General features: G+C 41.0%; 1 long non-coding RNA gene across 1 annotated transcript; it reads right to left on the reverse strand.

Annotated features, from left to right (window-relative positions):
• Positions 1-12,143: 12,143 nt before the first annotated feature.
• Positions 12,144-16,474, reverse strand: LOC138371277 (uncharacterized). Its single transcript, XR_011230382.1, has 3 exons — positions 16,350-16,474; positions 15,544-15,650; positions 12,144-12,790 (listed from the first exon to the last, which is right to left on the reverse strand). It is a non-coding gene; the product is annotated as an uncharacterized lncRNA (long non-coding RNA).
• Positions 16,475-19,119: the final 2,645 nt, after the last annotated feature.

The following is a 19,119-nucleotide window of genomic DNA, read 5'->3' on the forward strand; positions in this document are numbered from 1 at the left end:
CTTTGAGTGTGAAAGATCATTAAGAGAATGTGGAAGGATAATGAGGCACATAATAGTATATTAACTTACTTTTAATCTAACAGTGTGCTATCACAATGTCAGTTAGATGTCCTTCAGAGGTAATTATATTTTGTTTGAGAAATACACTTCACAATGAAAAGGTAAAGATCTGAATATATTTTATTATATTGTTCTTTTATGAAAGATGACCAAGCAAGAACTAGAGAAGCTGTCACTAGGAAAACTCAAAATTGCTTATAAGTATAGAAATATCTCTTTAATTTAGCAAAGGTAAAACAAAGCTTTAAATGTTTTTCTTCATACTTATGTAAATAATGTGCTTCCTTTTTTTCCTTTCTGTGGAAATTTATTTAAAATGTAATATACTCTGTAGCTAAGTTATGGACATTTTTGTTGTAATATTATTTAGCATTGGAGTTGGTGAAGAAGACAATCTGAGACGTACTTAAGGTGAGACCATTTGATTGGTAAGGAAATGTATGTTAATCAAGGAATTTTCTCATCAGATTCATATGCAAACTGATGTCCATTTTTTTTTTAGCCCTATTTATGAGTTCTACTCTTGATTATAAATAATTCACCGAAGAGTATATTGAAGGCTGATTGGCATTTATAGCTGTCAGTCAAGTTAATATGATATTTAAATTTATAGTACTCTAGAAATTTATCACTCTAAATTTACCAGAAATTTATTACTCTAGCCTAACTTTATGAGTTATGCTGTAATTGTCTGGGAATAATATTTTACCCGATTTACCTGAGGGCCACTAACCCGAGTGGCCTCAATGAGAACAGGAAGTCGGCTTGTTGAAGGTTCCCTTCCCCCTCCCAGTTTGCCTTCATGATTTTTTCCATGTATATTTTGAAATTCAGCACAGTTTTAGCAGTTATGGCTTCGACAGTTCCATCGATCAATAACCCTGTGGGTGATAAAGCCTCATTCAAAGTTATATTAGCCTGATTGGCAATTATATTAGCCTGATTGGCAATTATATTAGCCTGATTGGCAATTATATTATCCTGATTGTCAATTTATATAAATAATTTATATCAAAGAAATATTTATTTATGATGTGGTGCTTGTGGGTTCTATTACGTCTATCAATGGAGAGTTTCAGATCAGGGTTGGCATTTAGGAACAAGGTTTTGTACTTGTAAATAGCACAAGAGGATGTGTATAGCAAATGTATATGTAGCATGTTCAGGGATTTAAACAGAGAGGTTGGGTGTTGTTTGAAGACAGTTTTATTGTTATGATAGCACATTTTTGTTGGGTGATGATGGGTTTGAGGTAATTTGCAGTGGATGAATGAATCCCATACATAAATACTGTATGTTGAGATACCAACCCTAATTTACAAAAAAGCCTCTAGATTTTTAGCTCCAGCCATTGCATTGCTCTACAACAAATTATATGAACTCTAAACCTTTCCTGATATTTTGAGAAAAAAGCAAGAGTAACCTTAGTCCATAAAAGCAGCAACCTCAATGAAGTCATCAATTATAGACCAATATCAATTCTGCCGATTTTGTCTAAAATATTTTAACCCTTAAATGGCGCATGGCTATATACCATTTGACACCCACAGGCGCATTCAAAAAAATCGTTTTTCTTCCTAACCTGTTAATTTGTGTTCATTGATCATGGGAAAAATAATAAAAAAATCGTAAGTGGCATATATTGCCCGCTATAGGGCAGGGAAATCTGACAAAAAACAGGCGCTGACTCAGCGTGCATCCCAGGCGGTCTGTTGATCGCCAGCTGTCAGGCCGGAGTTGCCACAAAGAGATAATTACCTAATTATTTCAATGTCTCTGATTTTTCTTAGTTTTTTTGCTGTAATATTATTCAATAGTATGTTGTGTGATATATTTATATAATAAAATGAGTGAATCATCGCTGTACTCAAAAATATGGTGTGCATATTGTTGATTCAATTATGTTCATCAAACAGTGAACAAATACTTTGTCGGTTACTACACTATATACACAGGTTATATATAAGTATCAGCATGTTTTGTTCACCATAACGAACCACTAAGTTGCTATTATGAGTCAAAAAGTAACGAGGAGTGACCGCCGTGTACCAGCCAGCCACTCACGCCCTCCCTCAAGTCACCTGACTCACCCACATTCTCCTCCCACAATACTGTTTTTGCTTTTATTCACTATATACAGAAAATAAAAATGAACATACGACCCCACGTTGGTAGGTTTCTTTTAGGAAACCTACCAACGTGGGGTCGTATGTTCATTTTTATTCGAATCATCATAGTAAAGTTAAACAGGCAGTTTTTTCAGGAATGTTTCTACGAGCTTTGAGGGTATGCAGCCTTGAGTTTTTGATGAAGAGATTGCTAAAATATATGAAATTGGGAAGAGTTTACAATATCCTAAGAGGTTTTTGGATTTCTCGTTTGAACAAGCCAAGCGTACGTTTTATAATCACGTCCCTAAGGCGAAACCAAAAATTATTAACTCATTGGTGGTACCTTATGCGAGTGGACTTGAAAAATTGTCTCTGATTTTTAAGAAACTTAATATAAATTTGGTGTTCACTAATAGTACGATGAAATCCAAATTAATAAAAAACTCCCCTGATACAGCAGGTTGTGTGTATTTGATTCCCTGCAATGATTGTGATTCTGTGTACCTTGGACAAACAGGAAAGTCCTTACAATTGCGGTTGTCACAACATGCGTATAGTATTAGAACTGCCCAAACGTCTAATGCATTGTATCTACATATGAGTTTATGCGATCACAATATTAACTGGAATGGGGCAAAAAGCATTACCAATTGTGGGGATTTCGTGGAACGGAATTTAATTGAGTCTGCTCTAATCAGTGTCCAAATCTTCTTAATGTTAGTACTGGAATGTACAAACGTGATCCATTTTTAAGTTATAATATTGCACAACAGTTTAAGAAAAAACTCTGATAGAGAGGCTTACAATGTCTCATTATAATTTTACATTCATATATTGTGTGTTCATGAGGCTTTTCTTTAATCTTTCATCCTTATTCTCTGACCGCTTAATCCTCCTTGACCATTCTAAGCTAAGCTATACCTGTTTCTGGTTAATTCTTTCCCTAGGAATGGGTTTATCAGGTGTCGGCCTATATATCCTCCCCCTTCTCCCTTCTCCTTTAGTCAGTCTGGTGTTGACAAAGGCTTTAACAAGCCGAAACGTTCACCTCATTTCATATTTCTCTGTGGATTTTCCGCATAAAATGATCAGTGTTTTGTGATCATCAATTGCATATATTATATATATATATATATATATGTGATGATTTGGTAAAATGCTATGCCCAAGATTACTATCCGAGTGCCAGCGGTGGGGTGGTTCAAATAGCTTAGGCTATCACCTCATTATGTCCAGTCGTGATGGTCAAGTGGATTAAGGCGTCTTGTACATACCAGCCTCCTCCCCGCTCAGCTCGTTGTCGCCGTGTGGGGGCTTAGTGGGCGGCTGCCGGAGTGTGATGCTCCTTGGGACAGTCCTCTGTCCTTTTCTAGCCTTGTGCTCCTGCTGCCGTCCTCTCCAATTTTGCTGGGCATCTTTTCCTTTTCCTTCTGTTTCGTTTTTCTCCCCCTCTTCTCCTATCTGCTTGCCGTTTCCTGCCGACCTTTTGCTCGTTCTGGTTCTTCCATGGACTTCTTCTATTTTGACGCCCGGGTGCTTGAGGAGGCATACTCATGCACCCGTAGAACTGCAGTACCCGACGTCGAGAGCGAGGGGAACCTTTTATTGTCAATCCCCACTTCGTCACTGAACCCGATCTCGACTGACTGTCGGTTTCTTAAGGTGGCGTTTGTGGGGCGTATACTCACAACGCACCCCTAGGAGGCCCCGACAAGATCGGCGATAGCTTCTTGTTGGGTGTCCTGCCTCTAATTGTGGCTCCACGGTGGGTGTGGGGGCACATTCGTGAGTGAATTCTTCATTTCGTCAAGATGATAACCCCTGTTTCGGCTGCTTCTGCCTTACCTTCTCAGGCTCGTGGGGTGGGCGTCCAAGCCCCCGAGTCGGTCCGTATTGGAAGACCGGGCTCTGTAGCCTCCGCTGCATTGGGCCCCGACCTTGCTCCTCCTTTGGCCTCTCTGACTCCTTCCCCTGGCTCCCCTCCCTCCTCTGTGGTTGGGTCGAGCCCCAAGCCCCCAGTGGTGACTACCTCGTCCCCTGGCGCGGCTCCTTCTCTAGTTGTAACTACTGCGCCTTTTAACCCCTCTCTCTCTGGGGGTTCTCACCGTCGTCCTCGTCACGGCCGCCCTCGCTCGATTCCTTCCAGTTCTGCTACCTATCAAGCCTTGTTTGGTCCCGCTTCGTGGGCCAAATATTTTGATCTCCTCCCTCTTGATTCTGCGCCTCCTGACGATTTCTCCCTTCATCGACATCTCATTGATTCCGTGGATGCCTCCATTACTTTCAACCCCACTCGTCTCGGTACACGTGTCGTTGCTGCTCCTTCTCAGGATGCTGCTTCCCGCTTGGCTGCCTTATCCTGCCTTGGCGAGACCCCCGTTCGGGTCTCGAAGAACGCTCAGTTGAATGCCAGTGTTGGCACTATTTTGCTCCCGCCCCATGTTGCAACCGGTGTTCGGGACCTGCGCGACTGCCACGACGATATTCGCCATATCCTCGCTGCCCAGGGCCATTCTATTCGCCAGGTGGACACGTTTACTCGTCCCCCTCGTGGTAGTCGCCGTCAACCCCTCCGGGTTGTGAAGATTACCTTTGATGGTAGGACCCTTCCACCCTCTGTCATTCTTGCTGGTGCCAGGTGCTCTGTCCAGGAGTACATTCCTTCTCGGCTCTGCAACAAGTGCTGGAGGTTTGGGCATGGTGCCCTCCGCTGCTCCGGGACTGTCTCTCTCTGTCTTTTGTGTGGTGGCGAAGGTCACTCTAAGTCGGAGTGCACTTCTCCCCAGGCTCGTTGCCTCAACTGCGGTGAGGCCCATCCTACCTTCTCCCGTGCGTGTGTCCATTACAAGCTTGAGGCAGCCGTCCTCAACCTGAAGCACCAGGAGCGTTTATCTTTTCCTGAGGCGAGGCGCCAGGTTCGCCGGCTCCCGCCTTATGCTAATATCTCTTATGCTCGCGTGTTGCGCTCTTCCTCTCCTCGTCCTTCCCGCCTTCCTCAGACTCACAACCGTTTCCGGGCCTTGGACCCTGATGCGCCCACTGCCCCCTCCTCTGTTCCTTTGGGTTCTCTCCCGAAGGATCCTCCTCCTGGTCCTCTGTCTGGGGTTCCCCTTAATTCTACCCGGTCTGTCGTGTCTTCTGTGTCTTCTTCCTCGTCCCCCTCCGATCCTCCTTCCCATCCTCTTCCTCCATCTATTGGCTCTCCCCACCGCCTGTCGGTGCGGGCGGATGTCCATCGCTCTCCTAACGGCCGTCGTGTGTGCTCTCGTTCGGCTTCTCCTGTTGAGACACTGGAATCCGTTGCCCGGTACGTAGTTGCTGGGACACCGGTCTCTCTAAGTCAGAAGCGTAAGCCTGGCTCCTCTCCTTCCTCTTCCCCGGCAGGTAAGAAGGCTTCGCTTTCTTCCTCAGCTCCTCCTTCTGGCTCTGTTGCTCCTTCCCCTCCCGTTTCAGTGCTTGCGCCCCCTGTTCCTGCTATGGAGGTTTCTTTGGCCCCTGCTTCCCTTTCGGTTGCTGCTCTTGCTGGGGTGCGCTCCCCTCTTTCTACTCCCCCTCCTCCTGCTGCTGTCCTTGACGGCTCCTCTCCGTTGTCTCCTCCTCTTCCTCCTCCTCCTCCAGACCCTGCCCGCCCACCTCTGCTCTGTTCTCCCGTTTCCTTCCCTCCGTCTTTGCTCAGTTTACCCATGCCCCCTAACCCTGACTTTGCTGACCCTGATCCCGACCCTGATATTCTTTAACGTGCTCTGTTGCTCTTTCGCCTTTGTTTCTTCCTTGTTCTCTGTTTTTGTCCTTTCTCTTCTCGTCGTTGTCCATTCTTCAATGAAACGTTCGAGGTTATTACGCCAATTTCCTCGAACTCCAACTTCTGATTTCGCGGTTTTCGCCCCTTTGTGTCTGTCTCCAGGAGCCAATGCTTGGTGCTCGTCCTGGTCGTTTTCGTGGCTATTCCTTTCTCTCCCCCCCCCCCCCAGCCATTGCTGGGGCTTCTATTTCTTCTGCTCTTTTGATTCGGGCTGATGTTCCCTTTGTTCCTTTACTTTTTCCTTCGCCTCTCCATTGTTCTGCTGCTCGTATCTTTGTGGGGAAATGGTACACAGTTTGTTCCATTTATCTCCCCCCGAGTGTCCCGCTCTCTCTTCCTGATTTGAAACACCTCCTGGACTCCTTGCCGGAGCCTGTGCTCCTGCTGGGTGACTTCAATTGTCGTCATTCTCTTTGGGGTGACGTTCTGACGAATACCCGGGGTCGCCTCCTTGAGCCGTTTCTCCTCTCTTCTTCCCTGTCTCTTCTGAATTCTGGTGAGCCCACTCATTTGGACTCTCGGACTCGCACCCTTTCTTGTCTTGATCTTTCTCTCTGCTCTTCTTCTCTTTACTTAGATTTCACGTGGCAGGTTCTTGATGACCTCCATGGAAGTGATCATTTCCCCATCCTTGTTTCCTTTTTCTCTTTTCGCCCTTCCCTCTCTTTCCCTAGGTGGCAGTTTGCTAAGGCAGACTGGACCCTATTTACCCTCAGTGCTGCTCTCCCTGACCTCTCCCTTCTGCCTCTCTCTCGCGCTCTCCTCCTTTTTCATGACACTGTCTTCAACGCTGCCCTCCGCTCTATTCCTCGCTCTTCCTCTCGGGGTCCACGGAAGTGCGTTCCCTGGTGGAATGCGGACTGTGCTCGGGCTGTCCGCTGTAAGCGTGCAGCCTGGAAGAGGCACCGCCGTAGGTAGACGACCGATTCTTTTCTTTTCTTTCGGAAAGCGAGTGCGGTGGCCCGTAGGGCCATCCATACGGCTAAACATGAATGTTGGGCATCTTATGTCTCAACAATTACGTCCGAGACCCCTCTGGCCCAGATCTGGAAGCGTATCCGCAAGATAGCGGGTAAGTTCGTTCCTGATGTTTCACCGGTCCTTCACCTCCATGATACTCTTGTGGCGGACCCGTTGCAGGTCGCTTCCGAACTGGGTTCCCACTTTTCTTCTGTTAGCTCTGGTCTTCATCTTCCCCAATCTTTCCTTCTTCGTAAACCTGCCCTTGAGTCTCGTCCTTTAGATTTCTGCACTCATCTTCAGCTTCCCTATAATGATCCCTTCTCTCTCTCTGAACTTCGTTCTGCCCTGGCCCTCTGCGGTTCTACGGCGGCGGGCTCCGATGGTATTCATTATGAGATGCTTCGCCATCTCCCTCCGAGCACGTCTCAGTATTTACTGAGTCTGTATAATCGGATCTGGGAGTCGTCGTCAGTCCCTGAGGACTGGCTCGATGCCGTTGTCCTCCCTGTTCGCAAACCGGGGTCTCTGGGTACTTCCCCTAAGGACTTTCGCCCTATTGCTCTCACAAGTTGTGTCTGCAAACTCTTTGAACGTATGGTTAACGTTCGTCTGATGTGGTTCCTGGAACACCATCACCTCCTCTCCCCTTCTCAATTTGGTTTCCGCAAGTGCCGCAGCACGACAGATGTCCTGGTGAACTTGGAGGTCTATATTCGTACTGCTTTTGCTGCGAAGACCTCCGTTGTTGCCGTCCTTTTTGACCTAGAAAAGGCTTACGACACCACTTGGCGTTATCATATCCTATCTCAACTTCATTCTTTTGGCCTTCGTGGTCATCTCCCTCTCTTTCTCCGCAGCTTCCTCTCTCGTCGTTCCTTTCGGGTGCGCCTTGGTACCACTCTCTCTCCCTCTTTTCAGCAATACGAAGGTGTGCCCCAGGGTAGTGTTCTGAGCACTACTCTTTTTCTTGTTGCCCTCAATGGTCTTCTTTCCTCTCTTCCTTCTGGTGTCTTCTCCGCTCTCTATGTCGATGATCTTACCCTTTGTTGTCAGGGTGATGATTCGCCTCTCCTTCAACGCCGGCTTCAACTTGCAATTGATGCCGTGTCGTCTTGGGCCACAGGTCATGGCTTCAAGTTCTCTACTTCTAAGACTTGTGCCATGACTTTTACGCGGAAACGGGTTGTTCTTCGTCCCTCTTTGTCACTTTATGGTCATCCCCTTGAATACAAAGATTCCGCGAAGCTTTTGGGGTTATTCCTTGACACTCGTTTGTCTTGGTCTCCCCATATCTCTTACCTCCGTGTTGAGTGCTCTAAGGCCCTTACCCTCCTTCGGGTCTTGTCTCATACTTCTTGGGGGGCAGATAGGCGCACTCTCCTTGCTTTACATTCCTCTCTCGTCCTGTCTAAGCTCGATTATGGTTGCCCTGCTTACTCGTCTGCTTCTCCTTCTACTCTTCGCCGTCTTGATGCTTTGCACCATACTGGGTTGTGCCTCAGTTCTGGTGCCTTTCGTTCGACTCCCATCCTTAGCTTGTATGTTGACACTGGCTTCCTGTCTCTCCAGGACCGCCGTGATCGCTACTGTCTTCGCTATCTTGCGCGGTCCTTGCAACATCCTTCCTCTCGCCTCTGCCGTGCTTTAACTTTTACCCCTCCTGTGGTTCCTGTTCCTCTTCACCACCTCCCTCTTTCTGTCCGGTTATCTCGCCTACAGGATTCTCTCTCCGTTCGTATTTCTGATGTTTCTCCTCGTGTTGTTCCTTCTTTGCCCCCGTGGAGGGTCCCTCTTCCGCGGTTTTGTACTTCCTTGACCCGTATCACTAAAGCTTTTACCCCTCCTACGGTTCTAAAACGCCTTTTCCTCGAGCACTTTTCTTCTCACTCCCGCTCCGTTTCTGTCTTCACCGATGGGTCTAAGTCAGCGGACGGTGTTGGCTACTCTGTTGTTTTTCCTGATCGCACTTATATGTGTCGCTTGCCTCCGGAGACTAGCATCTTTACAGCGGAACTTTATGCTATTCTCTATGCTCTTCGTCTCCTGCTTTCTCGTTGTCAGTCTTCCTTTGTGGTTGTTGTTGACTCTCGTAGTGCCCTCATGGCTCTCGGGTCCTTTAATCCGGTTCATCCAGTAGTTGTCGAGATCCAGCATTGGCTGTTTCTCGTTCACAGTAAATTTAAGTCGGTTGAGTTTTGTTGGGTTCCCAGCCATATTGGTGTGTCTTTAAATGAGCGTGTGGATGCTGCCGCTAAGGAAGCTATCCGCTCTTGTCCCATCTCTCGTAAAGGCATTCCGTAATCCGACTTTTACCCGGTTATCAATTCCTCAGTCCTTACCCGTTGGCAGGCTTCTTGGTTGTCTGTTACTGGTAACAAGCTACGTACTCTTAAATGTTGTGTTTCCTCGTGGCCGTCCTCCTTCCACCGTAACCGGCGGTGGGAAACAGCTCTGGCGAGGTTGCGTATTGGCCATACTCGCTTAACCCATGGTCACTTGATGGAGCGCCGCCCTGCTCCTTATTGTCCTAGTTGCATTGTCCCTCTTACGGTCGTGCATGTCCTTCTTGAATGTCCTGACTTCCAGGACGAGCGTGTGTCTTGCTTTCCGACCGCCCCTCGCGGTCACCTGTCCCTCGATAGAATTCTTGGTGACTCGGATACTTTTGATATCGTTCGCCTTATGCGTTTTTGTTCTCGTATTGGCATCCTTGGTGATATTTAGCGCCCTCTGATTATTTTGCGTATTTGATGGTGCTACATAGCCTTCCCGGTTTGGTGCCTTCTTTTGATAATTACTTACTTGTACATACCAGTTGCGTTGCTCCTGGGAGTATGGGTTCGAGTCACTTCTGGGGTGTGAGTTTTCAGTTGCATATTGTCCTGGGGACCATTCAGGCTTGTTCGCATATACATATATCTTTGGACAACACCCACCAGTGGGCCTCGAACCCAGAAAGCACAACTACCTTCCAGTAGCTGCCATAACTAGTACGCCTTAACCCACTACACCATCAGACCCTACAAAAGAAGTAGAGACTTCGAGATATATATACACCTCAAATATCTCCACTTCCCGAGGGCACTAAACAAGTGAGAGGTTACTCTGCGTTTTTCATCAAGCCACTGTTAATGTGAGAACTCGTGTCCATGCTATAAGCCTATACTTGCATAAACCACAAGTGAAGATTAACAATCTTTGGACAGCACCCACCAGTGGGCCTCGAACCCAGAAAGCACAACTACCTTCCAGTAGCTGCCATAACCCACTACACCATCAGACCCTACAAAAGAAGTTGAGACTTCGAGACATATATACACCTCAAATATCTCCACTTCCTGAGAGCACTAGACAAGTGAGAGGTTACTCTGCATTTTTCATCAAGCCACTGTTAATGTGAGAGAACTCGTGTCCATGCTATAAGCCTATACTTGCATAAACCACAAGTGAAGATTAACAATCTTTGGACAACACCCACCAGTGGGCCTCGAACCCAGAAAGCACAACTACCTTCCAGTAGCTGCCATAACTAGTACGCCTTAACCCACTACACCATCAGACCCTACAAAAGAAGTAGAGACTTCGAGATATATATACACCTCAAATATCTCCACTTTCCGAGGGCACTAGACAAGTGAGAGGTTACTCTGCGTTTTTCATCAAGCCACTGTTAATGTGAGAGAACTCGTGTCCATGCTATAAGCTACTGGAAGGTAGTTGTGCTTTCTGGGTTCGAGGCCCACTGGTGGGTGTTGTCCAAAGATTGTTAATCTTCACTTGTGGTTTATGCAAGTATAGGCTTATACAAACAAACAACAAACATTTTCACGTGTTTAAAACATCCTAAAAACGACATTTCATTGTTTTCAGCACGTTTATAATTACGTTTAGAAAATGTTTTTTGAGAACTTTTATATACAACCTTAGAACGTAAATAATTAACATTTCTAAAAACTTTTTTATAATCTTTTAATTACCTACATTAAAACGTTTAGGGTAAATTAGGGTATAATAATTTTTTAATTCATATCTGAAATAGAAAGGGAGAGAAAGAAAGAAGACATATCTGAGAAAGAAATGGACATCCTATATATGTATGTGTAAATTACAAATAAATAGGGTACAAAAAGAGAATTAAAATATATTTATTTAATTAAGAATGAGTAATACAACAAAATATATGTAATAGCTCGAAATATATAGACTATATCTATAACAGAATATAAAAGTAAAAATTTAAAAATCTATAAAAATCTATATATGCAATATGTGAACACAATAGATTTTGTGATCAAGCAGCCTGTGATTCATGTCATACTGAGATCAGTCTGACGTTACAAGCAGTTATTGTTACTTAAAACTAAAACAAGTAAAATTTTCCGAGTATACATATAACACTATAGTTTTTCTATGACTAATAATAAAAATCTATTAATCAAAAGTTTAGGACTAATTAACTAAAAATAAAAATCTACAAGTGAATGTAAACACAGTCAAGTATAATATTCATGTAGAAAGAGAAAGAAAAAGAGAGAGAAGGAAAGAAAGAGAAAGAAAGAAAGGGAGAAAGAGAAAGAAAAGAAAAAACAGTCATGTATAATATTCATATTAGCACCATGCAATATAACTTAGATTAAGTAAAAAATCTCAGACATTTTTAAATCAAATGAAATATGAGAGCCAGAGAGAGAGACCCAGAGCCAGAGAGAGAGAGCGAGAGCCAGAGAGAGAGCGCCACAGAGCCAGAGAGAGAGAGCGTGAGCCAGAGAGAGAGAGAGCCAGAGAGAGCCAGAGAGTGAGAGAGAGAGAGCCAGAGAGAGAGAGAGCCAGAGAGAGAGAGAGCCAGAGAGAGAGAGAGAGCCAGAGAGAGAGAGAGAGCGAGAGCCAGAGAGAAAGAGAGCCAGAGAGAGCGAAAGAGCCAGAGAGAGCGAGAGAGCCAAGAGAGACAGAGCCAGAGAGAGAGAGAGAGCCAGAGAGAGAGAGAGAGAGCCAGAGAGAGAGAGAGCCAGAGAGAGAGAGAGAGAGAGAGGGAGAGAGAGAGAGAGAGAGGGAGAGAGAGAGAGAGAGAGAGAGAGAGAGAGCCAGAGAGAGAGAGAGAGCCAGAGAGAGAGAGCCAGAGAGAGAGAGAGAGCCAGAGAGAGAGAGAGAGAGCCAGAGAGAGAGAGAGAGAGAGCCAGAGAGAGAGAGAGAGAGACAGAGCCAGAGAGAGAGAGAGAGAGCCAGAGAGAGAGAGAGAGCCAGAGAGAGAGAGAGAGAGAGCCAGAGAGAGAGAGAGAGAGTCAGAGAGAGAGAGAGAGAGCAAGAGAGCCAGAGAGAGCGAGAGAGAGCGAGAGAGAGAGAGAGCCAGAGAGAGAGAGAGCAAGAGAGCCAGAGAGAGAGAGAGAAAGAGAGAGACAGAAAGACACACACACAACAAAAGAGGAGACAGAACAAAATTAAGGCAAGGAGAGAGAAGACAGAACAGAAACAACAGAGAGAGGAGAGAAATGAGAAATCATTGAAGAGAAGGGGAAGAGAAACACAAGATAAGAAAAAGATACAAGAAAAATATACAAGATAAAAATGACATAAATGAATACCACAAATATAAAAAGTAAAGGAAGAGAGAAGCTAGAAGAGACAGGAAACGAGAGGTGTTAGAAGAGAGGAGGAAAGGAGAGATTAAAAGACAAGAAAAACAGGAGAGAAACGTAAAAGAAATAAAAAAAAGGGACATTTGTGAGGAGAGAAAATAAAGAGACCGGAGAAGACCATATATCAAGAGTGTGAGGATAAAGACTTATATATTTTCTTAGTAGACATCCTCTGGCTCTTGTTGCCCTTCTTGTATACGAATTGTACTTGCAAGTTTTCCCTGAAAAGATATTAACAAAATTAATATTTAATTATTTATTTATATAAATTACACACACACAAACATATATATATATATATAAATATATATATATATATATATATATATATATATATATATATATATATATATATATATATATATATATATATAATATATATAGACCAGAGACCAATTATATATATATATATATATATATATATATATATATATATAATTTCGTAAACCTCACCCTGTAAACATTTATGTTTCTACATGTTAAACAAGCTACGAGGATGAGGGAAGGGGATGTTCCCTCCATGCTGGATATTATATTTACCAGGAAAGAGAAAGATATATTTATCATTCAGTACCTCCCTCCTTTGGTACCTCCCTCCTTTTACCCAAGTGACATGGTCACTTGGGTAAAAGTGACCATGTCTTTTTGGGAATAAAGTATGCAATGCATTATAATCTGGAAGAAAATGAGCTTGAAGCAGTTGAAAAACCTGACTTGTGGAGAGGTCATTATGGGGAACTCAGATATTTCCTTAAGGAATTTGACAAACACTTGCTGTTAGAACATGAAGTAAATGAGATGTATGTCAAGTTTTGTGAAATATATGATAATGGCACAACAAAATTTATACTAAAGCAGAGATGCAGAACTAGGAAAAGGGGAAAAATTGCCCAAACATACAAGCAATACAAAGATGCGAGAAACAACAATAGCAGTAAGGAGAGGGGCAGAAAGACTGACTTTCGGTCATATTCAACAACACAAATATACATACACACACACACACATTATTGGAAAAAATTGGAATTGGAATATTGGAAAAAATAATTAAAACTAAATGGGTAGAACACCTGGAGAGAAATGATATAATTTCAGACAGACAGTATGGTTTTCGATTTGGAAGATCCTGTGTATCGAATTTACTCAGTTTCTATGATCGAGCAACAGATATATTACAGGAAAGAGATGGTTGGGTTGACTGCATCTATTTGGACCTAAAAAAGGCATTCGACAGTTCCACATAGAGAGGTTGTTCTGGAAACTGGAAAATATTGGAGGGGTGACAGGTAAGCTTCTAATATGGATGAAAAATTTTCTGACATAGAAAAATGAGGGCAGTAATCAGAGGCAATGTATCGGACTGGAGAAATGTCACAAGTGGAGTACCACAGGGTTCAGTTCTTGCACCAGTGATGTTTATTGTCTACATAAATGATCTACCAGTTGGTATACAGAATTACATGAACATGTTTGCTGATGATGCTAAGATAATAGGAAGGATAAGAAATTTAGATGATTGTCATGCCCTTCAAGAAAACCTGGATAAAATAAGTATATGGAGCACCACTTGGCAAATGGAATTTAATGTTAATAAATGCCATGTTATGGAATGTGGAACAGGAGAACATAGACCCCACACAACCTATACATTATGTGAGAAATCTTTAAAGAATTCTGATAAAGAAAGAGATCTAGGGGTGGTTCTAGATAGAAAACTATCACCTGAGGACCACATAAAGAATATTGTGCGAGGAGCCTATGCTACGCTTTCTAACTTTAGAATTGCGTTTAAATACATGGATGGTGATATACTAAAGAAATTGTTCATGACTTTTGTTACGCCAAAGCTAGAATATGCAGCTGTTGTGTGGTGCCCAACAACAGAAGTTGGCCCATATCTTAAGAAGCACATCAACAAACTGGAAAAGGTGCAAAGACATGCTACTAAGTGGCTCCCAGAACTGAAGGGCAAGAGCTACGAGGAGACGTTAGAGGCATTAAATATGCCAAAACTAAAAGACAGAAGAGGTGATATGATCACTACATACAAAATAGTAACAGGAATTGATAAAATCGACAGGGAAGATTTCCTGAGACCTGGAACTTCAAGAACAGGAGGTCATAGATTGAAACTAGCTTAACACAGATGCTAAAGAAATATAAGAAAATTCACTTTCGCAAATAGAGTGGTAGACGGTTGGAACAAGTTAGGTGAGAAGGTGGTGGAGGCCAAGACTGTCAGTAGTTTCAAAGCGTTATATGACAAAGAGTGCTGGGAAGACGGTCTCATCCTTTAACTACACTTAGGTAATTACACACACACACACACATACATATTATATATATATATATATATATATATATATATATATATATATATATATATATATATATATATATATATATATATATATATATATATATATATATATATATATATATATATATATATATATGTCGTACCTAGTCGCCAGAACGCACTTTTCAGCCTACTATGCAAGGCCCGATTTGCCTAATAAGCCAAGTTTTCATGAATTAATATATTTTCTCTATTTTTTTTCTTATGAAATGATAAAGCTATCCATTTCATTATGTATGAGGTCAATTCTTTTTTTATTGGAGTTAAAATTAATAGAGATATATGACCGAACCTAACCTATCTTTATAGGTTAGGTTAGGTAGCTGAAAATGTTAGGTTAGGTAGTCGAAAAAACATTAATTCAAGAAAACTTGGCTTATTAGGCAAATCGGGCCTTGCATAGTAGGCTGAGATGTGCGTTCTGGCTACTAGGTACGACACATTATATATATATTTATATATATATATATATTTATTTATATATATATATATATATATATATATATATATATATATATATATATATATATATATATATATATATATATATATATATATATATATATATATATCGGACAATTAGTAAAAAAAAAAAAAAAATTTAAATTATTTTACCTTGTACCTAGATCCACCAGGCCTGTTTGGTGCCTGTTTCAGTACTTCAGAAATCTGGAAGGTCACATCCTCCTCCTCAACTTGTGGATGTGCGTTGATAGATGATTCTGTAAAATTAAGTTATTTATATAATAATAAATTCAGTATAACAATAATATTCTGTAAAATTAAAAGTAATTTATACATCAATCAGATAAAACTCTCCAGAGATGGTGATACACAACATATAAAGGACAAGTTTCAGAACAAAATATGCATTTAGGAATAAGGTTTTGTACATGTAGGTAGCACATGAGAAAATAAGTGGAAGGTGATCAAGTTTATATTAACATGTTAATGGCTTTGTTAAGGCTTTGCAAGAATGAAAAAATATTAATAATATAATATCACCTACCAATTAATTGTACATCATTTATAAGTCAATTATTTGCATTATTATTATTCAATACTAATGATATAAAAATGCATTTTGTAATCTACTATATATGCAAGTATTAAGCACAGGATCATGAAATAAACTGCAAAATACTGTAATGGATAAACCAATTAAGTTTACATTTTCCTATAGCTAAGTCAGTCAGTTCTATTAGCAGCAGAGAACAATTATGCCCAACCTCTATTAAATGAAACAATCTTAAGAGCAAGTGATAGAAATATAATCATCATTTATGCTTGGGAAAATATTATGGAATGGTTCCAAATATGAAAAATATTAAGTTTTTTGGTTAAAATTTTTTAACTTAAAATTTAAATTTTTAAGTGAATTTTAAACTTTAAACAAATTATTTAATTTTTTGGTTACTTACTTAAAATAACATTATATAGTTCTTGTTTTTGTAGAAATGCCAATTTCTTCTTTTGCCCTTCCAGACTGTATAGTGACCACAGGTCGTTTGTTCATATCTTCATTATTCTTCGAACCGTGGTTGCACAATCAGACCCACGTACACTGGTTAAAAGCAACACCTAAAAGCAACAACAAAAATGTAGTACACTGACGAATTTTGAATATATATATATATATAATATATATATATATATATATATATATATATATATATATATATATATATATATATATATATATATATATATATTATTAAATATGACCGAAAAAGTAAGATTAATAATTCTAACACAAATTTTCTCAATCTTTCGTACATTACGCTTCACTGTTGGAGGTAAATAAAAAATCACTTCTCCAAAATTCATTTTTATTTCTAGTCTGACGCGACACGGGCGCGTTTCGTAAAACTTATTACATTTTCAAAGACTTCACAAATACACAACTGATTAGAACTTGCGTTTCTCTGATTTTATATCTACATTTGAGTGAGGTGGGAAGGGTGATGTGGCATTAACACAAGACAGAACAATAGGGGATATTAATAGGGTATTAAAAGTATCAACACAAGACAGAACAGAAACAATGGGTATTGAATAGAAGTGTTTGTAGAAAGCCTATTGGTCCATATTTCTTGATGCTTCTATATTGGAGCGGAGTCTTGAGGTGGGTAGAATATAGTTGTGCAATAATTGGCTGTTGATTGCTGGTGTTGACTTCTTGATGTGTAGTGCCTCGCAAACGTCAAGCCGCCTGCTATCGCTGTATCTATCGATGATTTCTGTGTTGTTTACTAGGATTTCTCTGGCGATGGTTTGGTTATGGGAAGAGATTATATGTTCCTTAATGGAGCCCTGTTGCTTATGCATCGTTAAACGCCTAGAAAGAGATGTTGTTGTCTTGCCTATATACTGGGTTTTTTGGAGCTTACAGTCCCCAAGTGGGCATTTGAAGGCATAGACGACGTTAGTCTCTTTTAAAGCGTTCTGTTTTGTGTCTGGAGAGTTTCTCATGAGTAGGCTGGCCGTTTTTCTGGTTTTATAGTAAATCGTCAGTTGTATCCTCTGATTTTTGTCTGTAGGGATAACGTTTCTATTAACAATATCTTTCAGGACCCTTTCCTCCGTTTTATGAGCTGTGGAAAAGAAGTTCCTGTAAAATAGTCTAATAGGGGGTATAGGTGTTGTGTTAGTTGTCTCTTCGGAGGTTGCATGGCTTTTCACTTTCCTTCTTATGATGTCTTCGATGAAACCATTGGAGAAGCCGTTATTGACTAGGACCTGCCTTACCCTACAGAGTTCTTCGTCGACTTGCTTCCATTCTGAGCTGTGGCTGAGAGCACGGTCGACGTATGCGTTAACAACACTCCTCTTGTACCTGTCAGGGCAGTCGCTGTTGGCATTTAGGCACATTCCTATGTTTGTTTCCTTAGTGTAGACTGCATGGGCAAGCCCATGACAATGTCATGGGCTTGTCTCATGTGATTCCTAGGAATCACATGAGACAAGCCCATGACATTACTCTAACAAGAGAAATGTTGAACAAGAATACTTGCATAATAGACAAAACCCAAGATTCAAGAAGATTACAAATTCTTGAGGCAATTCACATAAGAATAGAGCGACCTACCATGAACACCCAAATCACGGAACTATTTACTCTACCCACCATGAGAGTAAAGACAAGACAAGAACATATCGATGCCAACACAGAAGACAATGTCCAACATAACAGGCCAATTACACTGGATTAATCTTTGTGTTTAGATAGGAGATGCCTCGTATGGGCCAATAAGCCTTCAGCAGCCCCTATGTTTATCCCTTATGTATCCCCCCATGTTTTCACCTTCATTGTATTATCACCTGACCTAATGCGGGTATAAAATCAACTAGTATTGCAAGATCTGTTCACTTGAGAATGAACCATGGAGGTTCGAAACGTCGTGCAAATTATACAAATAAGTGTAATTCACTCTATAGTAAATCACTTCTTTTCTTCACCTTAAAAGTACGAAAATGAGTTTTGGAGAACTCCTATTTCAATTAAGCCCTGATGCTAAGAAAATAGTTAGAGGGATAGAAGCCCTAAACCAGAAAATAATTAATACAGAATATGCGGTCATATTCAATGAAACATATATATATATATATATATATATATATATATATATATATATATATATATATATATATATATATATAAATATATATATAATGTGTCGTACCTAGTAGCCAGAACGCACATCTCAGCCTACTATGCAAGGCCCGATTTGCCTAATAAGCCAAGTTTTCAAGAATTAATGTTTTTTCGACTACCTAACCTAACATTTTCAGCTACCTAACCTAACCTATAAAGATAGGTTAGGTAGGGTTGGTTAGGTTCGGTCATATATCTATATTAATTTTAACTCCAATAAAAAAGAATTGACCTCATACATAATGAAATGGATAGCTTTATCATTTCATAAGAAAAAAAATAGAGAAAATATATTAATTCATGAAAACTTGGCTTATTAGGCAAATCGGGCCTTGCATAGTAGGCTGAAAAGTGCATTCTGGCTACTAGGTACGACATATATATATATATATATATATATATATATATATATATATATATATATATATATATATATATATATATATATATATATATATATATATATATATATAATGTGTCGTACCTAGTAGCCAGATCGCACTTCTCACCCTACTATGCAAGGCCCGATTTGCCTA

Source organism: Procambarus clarkii, chromosome 35 (genome assembly GCF_040958095.1).
Source record: "Procambarus clarkii isolate CNS0578487 chromosome 35, FALCON_Pclarkii_2.0, whole genome shotgun sequence".
In the NCBI taxonomy this organism is placed as follows: Eukaryota; Metazoa; Arthropoda; class Malacostraca; order Decapoda; family Cambaridae; genus Procambarus; species Procambarus clarkii.